Raw genomic sequence first — 12,828 nt, 5'->3', positions numbered from 1 at the left:
ATCAGTAGTTAATATTCTTATTTTAGTAATTAAGTGAGAAAATGTGGTATTAAGTATAGAACATCTGCAGCAAGTTTACACACAGAGACAAAAACAGTGCAACACAGTCAAATAAACATGGGAAGATACTCAGCTACACTAGAAATCATGCAAATAAAAATTGAACCCATGTCTTTTCTTCTATAAAGTAATGAAGATTAAATGTCACAGTAGCAGGTATTTCAGGTATGATGAAAAGAAGGTGATATGGATGACTAATACTATTGTTTAGAATGTAAATTGCTGAAACTTTTAAAAAGCTATATTTGCATTTTGTGTCAAAAGCTTTGAAAATATGTTGACTACTTTAACTACCAAATTTATCTTCAGACTATTTATGCTATGTGTAGTTAGTTTAGCAACATTGATATACGGTACCTTACTGTGCATTACTGAAACCAATGGAGAATCAATTAAGGTGGCAGCTAACTTTTTCAATACCTCATCATTTTTTTCATAAATCTATTAAACAAGGCAAATAATAGTTTAACTTCACTTTTAATTTTGCAGAATAGTATTTTTCAGCAGATGGTTTATTCTAGCAAATTTCATGTTCACATTGTGCTATGCTTTTATGAGTTCCAGCTGCTAACTGATAATATTTCACTGCTGAATCTATCGTGTGTGATATAATTGCTCATTATGTGCCTTCAAACACCAGAAATATAGTTATTTTCAACTGAAGCAAATTAAAATCTTCTCAGCATTTTAAAATATCTACAGTTGTCTTGCGTTTAATTATTTTAAACTTGTATTTTTCTCTGTATATTTTTTAATGAGTTACTTTGTCAAGAGCAAGAACTCAAGCTTATTCTTTTATTTTTATTTTTCCTCTATATACCTCACAGGTGTGTGAATAGTTTCATTTCTGAGGAAATGCTCTTTCATATCCATCTTACCAGATTTAGAAGACTTCACGTTTAAATATGAGAGCAGTAGTGATAAAATCCTCCAACTTCATGGATGTTGTGAAATAAACAAATATCTGTCTAGCTCTCTGTTAGTGGTAAAAGTTTGGCATACTCAGTGGATTAGTCGGTTGACTGGTCTTTTTTTTCTGGAATTCCAAATAAGAGAGTCAGGTGGTGGGCTATTCTCTGTACCTCACGTGATTCAGAGTGTAAACCAGTGTGTCTTTGAGACACAGAAAAGGTGAAGAGTGACTTTGTATCTACACTGCTTTCTGTCCAGAGAATGCTGTGTTTCTGAGTCTGTCTTTGCAGACCACAGATAATCTGGATCATTTTTATGTTTTAAGAAAAAAAAAAACTTCAAAACGTCTTCAACCTGATGGAAATAAGTTAGTTGAAGCAATTTGTAATTCTCCTACAAAGTTTAGATTTGAAAATACAGTGTGTTGGTGTTTCTGCTACCCACCTGTTCTATCCGTTATTCTGCTTTATTTTGGCTATAATTGTATACCCCTAACTAAATCTACCTCCCAGAGACAAGGGTCTTTGGTTTAACTATGAGTATGCTCTTTAAAGATCGGGTGTAATATTTGGTTTTATCTATGGGGAAACTGATTCATTTTAGTGATTTTTTAATGGAATTTTAACTACTATCCTTGATGCTGTCAGAGATATTTCATTAGGAAGCCATATAGTCCTTCTGCATAAGGATTAGTTCTGTGTGATTAAGAACACTGGCTTTTGAGAAAATTTATTACTTTCTTTATAGATTTCATTGCATTTTTATGCTCATCCTTTTGTCTCCTCACTAAAATGTAAGCCACTTGAGAGCAGAGACTTTGAGTCTTCCCTACCTCTGCATTTCCAGCACCTAGAACAGAGATGATACATAGTATGTACACAATAAATAGTTGCTGACTGGAATTTTTAAATGCTCAAAATATAAATAATGTAATGTTCACATTCAATAGGTGCCGAAACAACTTCCCATCAGCATGACACTCTCTGTTCACTCTTTAAATCCATCACATCATATTATTCTCTATGTTAATTCCCTTTTACTTCCCTCGTTGCATTTTAGATTTTTCTTTAAATATTTGTTTTTTTTTTTTTAAGCATAGGTATTTCTTATTAACTTATCTTTCTTTCCCACAGTATTCTAAACTCTAAGAGAGTGAGGAGCTCATCACGTTACATCCAGTGACTAACATACAGAAACTCACTAATTATTTTGAATTTGTGAATTAATTAATAATAAATGAATCTTATTTTCCTGTTTACTCAGCTGCCATGATGCACTGTATGTTTAAAAATATTATTTCTCACAAAGGAGTAAACAGAGGGAACCCACTTTTATGCTGCTTCCAAGGAATATTGCTAATCACTGTATCTTTGGCAAAAATCTAACCAACACTCAGAAACCAAAGCTAGAGAAACTATAGAATATTTTATGTTCACTGTGTCCTGTCTAGACACTTTCATGTTGAATTAGGAGCTTCAATGAATATTCACAAAGGTATTCCTAAGAGGGAGGCACTACACTTCTTCCACTACTTACCATACTGGATAGCTAGATTTGGAATCCTGAGCTTGTCCGAACTGAGCCGAAAACTTTAACCCATATAAAAGTTATATTAAAAACAAATATCTGGCATATCTGTAAGTATGAATCTGACCTAAGAAATTATGTGATAAAATACTATATATACAGTATAATATACTATAGGTGTATATATATTTAGTTATACATTGTTATTAAATTTTCCAATCCCCATATAAAGAGATTTCAAAAATATTAAAGCCTCATAAGATCAACAAAATTCATGACCCACATTGGTGGAAGACAGTACATACTAAAACAGACCATCGGTCTGTTGGTACTAGGAACTTTCTAAATTTAGTATATTATTGCAATCTGTGCAGGGTAGAGGGTGATAAAATATCAAAATCCCAGAATTTAAAATAAATTAGTAGATGATGTGTCTGAATTCACTGAGATCAAAAAAGTACACAGAAACAGAAGTACTGATTTTAAAATAAATATAAATTATATATATATATTCTTAATAAATATTTGAGTAGGTAATATATATGATATTTAATCTATATTATATAGATATATAAAATCTATTCATATATATATAATGTATTTATTTTACTTAACATTATATTTATTTTTACATAGTATTATATTTATATACTAATTTATATTATTTATATAAATAATGCTGTTTATGTATGATTATAGTTAATATATGTATATAATATATTTTAAATTATTAATATAGATATTATCAACATAATATATAGGTAGGTATCATATAGTATAGATTATGCATTTCACGTATAATTATAGATCCCATTATTGTATATATATAATATATATATACAGACACATCTCTATATAAAATCTCCAAATACTTTTCCATACAGCTCACAGCTAAGTAAAATGTTATCAATAAGCTATTTTAAGATCAGATATGAAGTTATAAATTAAGTCAAGATTCAAGTCAAAGATTTTGGTAGACAAAAATATCTCTGATTTAATTTTTATTGTTTAGTTTTTGTCTTGTTTTGTTTTACACATCTTAGATATGATACTGCATTTACTCTTGCCTCTTGAATTTTAAGTGAACTGTTTAAACTCAAGATTTGAAATACACTGGAAGTGTCAAAAAGAAGAATTGAAACAGGGCAGAGCGGGCACCTGGGGACCCTTTGCTGCAGTGCTTGCACCTGGACAAAAATACAAAGAAACTATAAGGGACTAAAACTAACTGCACATATATGCAGTTGGAGCAAGTTATGGACAACAAGATACAGAAAGACCAAAAAACCCAACTTCTACTTCTGAAGAGCCGGGAGCAAAAGCAGGTCATCAGGAACAAAAGCAAGGTACTGTGCATGTCTCCTGCACTCAACACAACCAAAGCCACCCCTCCGGCCAGACCCCTGGACCCCACCCCAACCATCACCCCACATAAGGAACCAGCTCTCACCCTCTCAGGAAGTGAGCAAGGGAAACTGTTTTGTGTTTTTTTCCTCCCTGCTGCAGCAGGGGCCCCAATAAAGCCTTGACTGAATTTCTTGTCTGGTCTCTTATCAATTTCTATTGATTAAGGAGGCCAAGAACCCTGGTCAGTAACAGAATGATTTAATGATCATTAATTTTAGAATATATCTAAGTAATATAAACATAAAATATTGCAATTTCCCTATAAGTTTTGTTTTAGGTATATCCCACTAATATTGACCTGTTGTATTTTCATTTTTAGTCAATTCAAAATATTTCTAATTTTTCTTGTGATATCTTTTTTAACTCACTGTTAATAAGATGTCTGTTCTTTAATTGCCAAGTAGGGATTTTCTAAGTGCCTTTCTGCTATTATATTTATATTTAATTATTTTTTGTTGATTCTTTTACTTTTATTGAGATTTGTCTTAGGACCAGGTATATGGCTTATCTTGGTAGGAATTTCAAGAGCTCTTATAAAGAATGTGAATTCTGCCATTTTTCACTGGAGTGTTCAATAAATGCCAGTTTGGTCAACAGTGTTGTTCAAATCTTCCATATTCTTACTGGTTGTATGTCTACTTTTTCTAATGGTGGCAGGGAGAGGAATGTTGAAATCTCCAAATATAGTTGTTACTTTGTTTTTCCTTAAAGGTCATTTAATTTTTGTTCCACCTGGTAACTTAGAATGGTTAGGTCTACTTGAAAATTTATCCCTTTATCATTAATATATGTCACTCTTTATCCTTGGTATTATTGGTATTTTATTTTTTTATTTTAGCCTTCGTATTATTTCTTGCTCTGAAATCTACTTTTTTAGTATTAATGTAACAACAAGTTTTGTGTGTGTGTGATAAGAGCATCCATCTGTTTCCACTCTAATATTTAACCTATTCATTTTTATGTTTAAGTGGTTGTTTATAGACAGCCTGTAGTGCATTCTGCTCTATCCGTACTGATAATCTCTGGCTTTTGATAGGAGTGCTTGAACAACTTAAATTTATTGTAATTATTGATAGGATCAGAATTACAACTGCCATCTTGATATTTTTCCTGTTTTGTTCTCCCATTCTTCACACTCCTTTTGAATTAGTTGAATGAAAATTTAGTATGCCCTTTAATTTTGGTTTGGCTCTTCATCTTTGTTTTATTTTTAGTGACTGTTCTAAGGTTTACAATATTCATGTTAAATTTCTCAGTCTACCTTCAAATAGTAATACTGCTTCACACATAATCTAAAACTCTAACAGAAGTATATTTCAATTATTCTTCCTTTTGCGCTATTGTTGCCACACATTTTTTTCTTCTAAATACATTATAAACTGCTCAATATATTATTTTTTCTTTAAATGGTCAATTATCCTAAATTAAAGTTAGAAAAGGATTAAAAATATTTTCTAGATCCCCTCTTATTTATCATTTGTTGCCTTCATTCCATATGATACTATTCCCCTTCTTATTGTAGAACTTGTTTAACATTTCCTCTTATACAAGTTGGGAGGAACTCTCAACTTTTAGTTGTTGATGTTAGTCAATTAAAAAGTCGTTATTTTACCTGTATTTTTTAAAATTAATATGTCTTATTTTTAGAGTAGTTTTAGGTTTACAGAAAACCTGATGAGAAGGACATTTCCCCAGATTCTCTCTCTCTCTCCACCATCCCTGTTATTAACATCTCACATTAGTGTGGTGCATTTGTTACAAATGATGTGCTACTGATACATTACCGTTAACTAAAGCCCATAACTTACATTAAGGATCAAAAGGATCAATCTTTGAGTTGTACATTTTTGTGGGTTTTGACAAATGCATCAAATCCTGGCTCCATCATTACAGATCATACAAACTAGTTTCACTGTCCTAAAAATCCCTTTTGCTCCCTTTCTCTTTCCCCTCCAACTTAATGGAAACCACTGATCTTTTCACAGTCTACAAAGTTTCACCTTTTCAGAACATCATATCCTTTGGAAATTATTAATAAATCTGCTATAACCCTTGTGTGCTGGTTTTTTATGGGCATAGGTCTTCTCATTTGGGCAAACATTTGGAGCATGATTCCCAGATTGTATGGCAAGACTTTGTTTAGCTTTTGTAAGTATTGATTACTTCCAATCTGTCTTCCAAAATGGCTGTGTATTTTGCATCCCACCAGGAACGATTGAGAACTACTCTTGCTCCACAGCCTTGTCAGAATTTGGTGTTGGCAATGTTTTGGAATCTAGCCATTTAGATGTTACTTGTATCTTCCTTTTTAAAAAAAATTTTCAAATCCCTAATGACATATGATGTTGAGCATCCTTTCCTATCCTTATCTGCAATTTGTATATCTTTGGTTAGATGTCTGTTTAGATATTTGCCCTCTTTGTGTTTTGCAAATATTTTCTCCCACAATGACATTTTTCATTCTCTTATTTGACTTCATTTTTGAAAGACATTTTCACTGGATATCAAATTAGTAGGTGTTCACACCACTATCTTCCAGTATTTAAAAATTCCATTAAATTATCTTCTGGCTTCATAGTTTCTGATTAGAAGACTAGGGTTATTCTGTGAAGGATATTTTTTTTTTCTGACTTTCTTGGTATGTTTTTCCCAGAGGTTTGCCTCCTTTTTTTTTCATTTTTGTTTGTTTGTTTTGGGTTGTTGTTGTTTTTGGAGCTCATTGGGTCTTTGTGTTATGTGGTTTGTTTTTTATTAAATTTGGAATTATTTTACCATTATTTCTTCAACTGTATTTTTTCTCTCATCCTTTTTGGGACACTAATTACACACATCATACTGCTGGATAATGTCTGATATGTCAGTGAGTTTCTGGGTTCCTCCCCTATTCAAGCTTTCTGCTTCAGTTTGTATGTTTCTATGTCTTCAAATTCTTTGTTTTACTAGTGTGTCATCCATTGCTAACTCCATCTAGTGAAATTTTTATTTCAAATATTTATTATTCAACATTAAATGCTGCATTTTTATTTTATATATTTTTCTCCTTATTAAGTTCACCATTTTCATATGTATATATATATGCTTTTAACATCTTGCAAATTCTTTCTCCCCATCATTTGTGAGTGATAATTGTTTTCTTCTGTTTATGGCTTGCATTATCATGTTTCTTGACATTTTTGTGTTTTTTTATTGGATACTAGATACTGTGACATTACATTATTGAATACCTGGGTTTTATTGCCTTCCTTTGAACAGTGTTTGGCTTTGTTTCAGCAAGATTATGCACTTGAGAATCAGTTTTTATTTCTATATTTTGGAGACTATTCTGTATAATCTGTTAGATCAGTCTAGAGAGGTTTTAACTGAGAGCTGGCTTAACACTCTGCTAGGGTGTGTCCCTTCAGCTGTATCTGCTGAGTATCCTGGATGGTCAGTGAGGATTCTCCACCTTACCTGGTCAAAGTTACCATGATATCCTGCCATATGATATCTGGGAATTGTTCAGGTTATAGCCTCCTGGTGGCTCTTCTTTACTGAGTCTCATGGAATTTCATCCTATGTATGTTTGGCTTAGGATTTAGCAAGTGTCTTAGATGAAGCCTTATAATGATCTCTGGTTCCTTTTCTCTACATGAAATTTCCTACAAATCCCAGCTACTTAAGCTTTGAACTTTGATCTGTTTTCTCAGCTCAGTGACCCTACCCTGCCCTCTCTGGGACTCCTCTCTATAAGAGTTGGTCCAACATTCCTCCCATACAAAAACCTGAGGGGAAAGTGCGACTCATCTTTCCTTCTCCAGGGATGACAGTCCTATGCTGCTTGATGTCCAATATCTCAGAATAATTGTTTCATATATTTTGTCTAGTTTTCAATTTTTTTTTTACTGTGAACGAGTAAATCCACTCCCACTTACTTCATCTCATCCTGTAACAAAAGTTTTCATTCCTTGTTTCCTCATTCTGCCAATATTTCATGTGATCTCCTGCTTTTCCATTAGACAATCAGCTAAAGAACATAGTATAATGTTAGTTATGCAATTGCCTCCATGTGTGGGAATTGGTGAGACTTAACTTTAACCAACTTTCTGATGTTTATAAAGCTACAAGAAGAGCTATATTTTAGTTAATGTTGGAGTTTCATGTTTTTCCATGATTTAGTAAATATATATATATATAATATATATATATATAATTTAACTGTAAATTATAAAATGTTTAATGCATCCCTTCAAAGAAATACAGTCTCTGAATGCTTTAAATGGTTAATAAAGTTACAGTGTGCGTTGTTGACTCTTCAGGGTTTAATATAAATTGATACTTTAGTCTATTTTCTAAAAAAAACCAAATACTTCACAATACTTTAATTTTTACTGTTTTATTTTTTTTTAAGTTTTAAATATTTTTACATCAATTTATCCAATATGCTATACATTGTTGCTGTTACACATTAGATATATTTAAACTTCTTGAGATGACTGTTATATAATCATTATTCAATTAAATTTCTGCCATAAAATCATTCCTTATACTTGCAAACTTTCATCAGTGATCATTGCTCTTCTGCATGAAGAATAATCTTTAGTGCTTTCTTTGCTGTGGGTCTGTTGCTGACAATTTTTTTATTATTTTTTTCTTTGCTTTTGATGGACATTTTCACCAAGTGTAGAGCTCTAGATTGGCAACTATTTCATTTCAGAACTTTAAAGATATCAATACATCACTTGATGGCTTTCATTGTTTTATCTGAGAAAGTTTTAGTTCTCAGTCTCTTTCTCCCTTATAGTTAGTCCAAGTTTTTTTCCCACTTATTCTTTACATATTTTCTTTAACTTCTCAGAAGTTTCACAATGACATTTCTAGGTGTTTTTTTTTTTTTCTTTTTCCTCTGTGTTTATTTTTGTTTGATTTTCAGAGCCTCCTAAATTTGTGCCTTGATATTGTTGATCAGTTTTGACAAAATCTATGCCATCCCACTTGAGAATTTACTCTACTCAGTGCCATTTCATTTCTTGGGATTCTAATGCGGTAAACTGTTAACTACATCCCTTATGTTTTTCATGCTCTGTCCTCTATATTTAATTTTTCTCTATCATGATATTTTCTTAATTTTCCTTTCTTTTATCATTATGTGCATTAATCTGAATGCTTTTCTTCTGACTGATTTTACATTTTACACTTGTTTTTCGAATATGCTGCCATCCACTGTTGCTTAATAGCTGCTTCATAATTGTACTTTTCAGTTCTAGAAATTTAAATTCTTTTTTAGTATATAATATTCAAATATTAGCTAAAGTTCTCAATCTTGTCTTTTATTTATTGACTATAATAAAAATTATTATTTAAAAGTAATTTTTACTAAATTTGGTCTATCGATCTTATGTGAGTTCATTTCTGGGTGGCTGTCCTTTGCATTTATTTCTTATCATGTTATGTTTTCTCTCCCTTTGCCTGGATATTTTTCCATGGCATGCCATATATTTATTATAAATTATTTTAAATAAAATTTGACACCAAATTGGTGCTATTTTCCTACGAATAGGATTTATATTTGCTTTGTACAGGAGGCTAAGTCTGGCAATCAGTGTTCCTCTCCAACTAATCAAGGAGTGAGATATTTCAAAGCTAATTTTTATGCCCCTGCAAAAGCTGGCCTATTTACTGCTTACCCTTATTTATAATCGAGCTAATTTGGTACAGTGTAAAGTTTGAAGCAATTATTTGTGCCTTTCTTCCACCACAGGCCTTGTAATCCAGTTCTCCCCTGTCCACCCCCTTCCCTACCTATAACTATGTTTAAAATTCTTCTCAGGTTGCCTGGCATCTCAGACCAAACATGTTAAGTAATTCAAGAAAAAAATTAGCCCTCAGTTCTGATCTCCTCTCTCCAGGAGTCCTTCTGCTCTGGGACATATAATTCTTCTCTGCTGATGGTAGCTCTCTGATATCTTCAAATACATCTTTTTATAAAGTATCCATATTTTCATTTTTTTTCTGAGCAAGATGATTATTCCAAGTTGTCTAATGTCCCATTTTAGACAAAACACTTAACGAATATTTTTTTAATGAAAGGTGTTCACAAGTACTTCACAAAAGTAAGTATCCAAATGCTCAGTGAAAAATGTTCAACCTGATTAGCCATAAGGGAAAATGAAATTAACATCACTATGAGATATTGCTTCTTATGCATTATTAAGGTTAATATTTAAAAAGTGTGATATTAATACTAAGTGTTGGCAAGATTGTAGATCAACTGTATCTTTTGTATATTGTTGGTGGAAAAGAAAATGGTAAAAAGGCACTTTCTACAAATGTTTGACATTATGTACCCAAATAGAATGACAGTGTGTGATGCACACACCCTAATATACAAGTTACCTCTCATTGGAAATGATCCAGATATCCATTTTTCTAATTATATATTGCTGCAATAAAAAACAACAACAGCAACAACAATAACAAAAATACTGCAAAACTGAATTACTTAAACAAAATTTTGTGGGTGGAGTCTAGTATGGGATCAAATGGGCACTTTTTGTGCTCTATATGCTGTGCACTGAGAACTGTGAAATATTCAGCTGGTAGAAGGGCCATTCTAAAAAGTTTGAGATGACTTCATTCCCATGGTAGTTAGTGGGCATGTCTGAAAGGCTGGGTCAGCTGGGACTGCTGACCTGTGTGCCTGCACATGACCTCTATGTCATAGTGGTCACATCACAGTGTAGTCAGGGCACTCAGAGAGAACATCCCAAAGGACAAGAAGTCAATGTCTCTTCACATCTGAGACCAAAAATTGGCCCAGGTTTACACTCTTATATTCTATTAGTCAAAAAGCCACAGAGACCACAAGATTCAAAGAGAAGGAAAACTGATTCTACCTCTCCCTAAGAGGAATGTCAAAAGTATGCATACTTCTGTTCTACAAAAGACACTATTAAGAGAATGAACAGACAAGCAAGCCACAGACTGGGAGGAACTAAATATTTGCAAAACACATATCTGATAGAAGACTGGTATCCAAAATATACCCAGAACTCTTAAAACTCAACAATAAGAAAAAAAAAAAACAACTAAAGAGTTGGTAAAAGACCTTATCAGAAAGCTCACCAAAGACGATATACTAATGGAGATTTCATCCCATGTTATGAAGAAAGAGCAAATTAAAGAACAATGGGATATCACTATATGTCTATTAGATAACTGATGAGGATATGGAGGACAGGACCTCACACTCATTCCTGGGGAGAATGCAAAATGATAAAGTCCCTTTTGAAAACAGATTGGCAGTTTCTTACAAAGATAGAAATAGACTTACCAGATCATTCAGCAATCATGCTTCTAGGTATTTATTTATATGAGTTGAAAACTTAATATCCACAAAAATCCTGCACACAAATGTTCATTCAAATTGGACAAAACTGAGAAACAACCAAGATATCCTTCAATTGGTGAATGGATAAATAAACTGATACATAGGAAAAATGGAATACTATTCAGTGATAAAAAGAAATAAAGTATCAAACAGTGAGAAGACATAGAGAAATTTAACTGTATATTACTAAGGGTAAGAAGCCAACCTAAAAACGGATACATACTTTGTTATTCCAACTATATATCGTTCTCTAGAAGCAAAACTGTATAGACAAAATAATGATTAGAATTTGTGGAAGGGGAGGGAGGGATAAATATGTGTAGTGTGGGGATATTTTAGGGCAGTGCATTTATTCAATATGATTCTGTAATGATGGATATATGACATTGTGTATGCCTTCGTCAAGACCCATAGACTGTCCAACACAAAGAGTGAACTCTAATGGAAACCATGCAATTGAGTTAATAATACTGCATTATTATTGGTTCATTAATTGTAATAAATGTATCACACTAATATGAATTATTAATAAGAGAAGCTGAGGACAAGGTAACAGGTATATGGGAATTCTCTGTAATTTCTGCTCTAATTTTTCCTAAATCTAAAACTTCTCAAAGAGTTTACTAATTAAAAAAAAATATGGAATCATCTTTATCATGACCATTATCAGTAGAACAGATAAATAATATATGTAAAAATAACAGCCATGTAAATATATGAACAGAAGACATGGCCTGAAAGAGAATATATTCTGATTCATATAATAAAAATTTGAAGACAAAAATTTTACCTTATGAGAAAAGAGGTCAGTTACTATTGGGAAAGAAGATTAGTGATCAGGAAGGTCCAGAGAAGTAGTAGTATTCTTTTAGTATAGTTCTATTTCCATCTGTGGTTTGTAGGAAAATTAATGGGCTAATTAATTAAGTTGTACATATTTGATCAGTGTACTTTTCCATATGTTTGATATATGTAAATAAAATATCTTAAATTATACAAAGCAAAAATATATAAAACTGCAAGGAGACATAGACAATAATCCTACAGGAAAATCTGAATATAACTTTCTGAGTGACTAATAGAAAAAACAGAAACAAAATCAATAAGAATGTGGAATATTAGCATGATTAAATAGCATGATTGAATAACTAGATTAACAAAATTGACAAATCTATCAGTGTAGATATAGATAAATATAGGTATTTACACAAGTACTTGGTTCAGAATATGACCTCTGAACATAATGGGATCAAACTTGAAACAACCCAGTATAAGTAAACAACTCAAAATTCCCTTTTTGTTAGCTAATTAAGAAATATTCTTGATGTTAGAAATAGACTTGAATTGCCTGAGTGGATGTCTAGTTGTAAGGAAAGTAACCTTACCTTTGAGAGTTCAAATACATACATACATCCCTATAGATTATTGAAATATTTCCAATAGCTTTGTATACTTCTGCATGTCACTGATATATGTTTGAAATGAGTAATCATATCACAAGAGATTACAGCTCTTCTGCTATTAACTTTAAATTGCCAATTAAGATAAATACAATT

Source organism: Phocoena sinus, chromosome 9, assembly GCF_008692025.1.
Source record: "Phocoena sinus isolate mPhoSin1 chromosome 9, mPhoSin1.pri, whole genome shotgun sequence".
NCBI lineage: Eukaryota > Metazoa > Chordata > Mammalia > Artiodactyla > Phocoenidae > Phocoena > Phocoena sinus.
Note: the sequence above shows the minus strand (reverse complement) of the source record.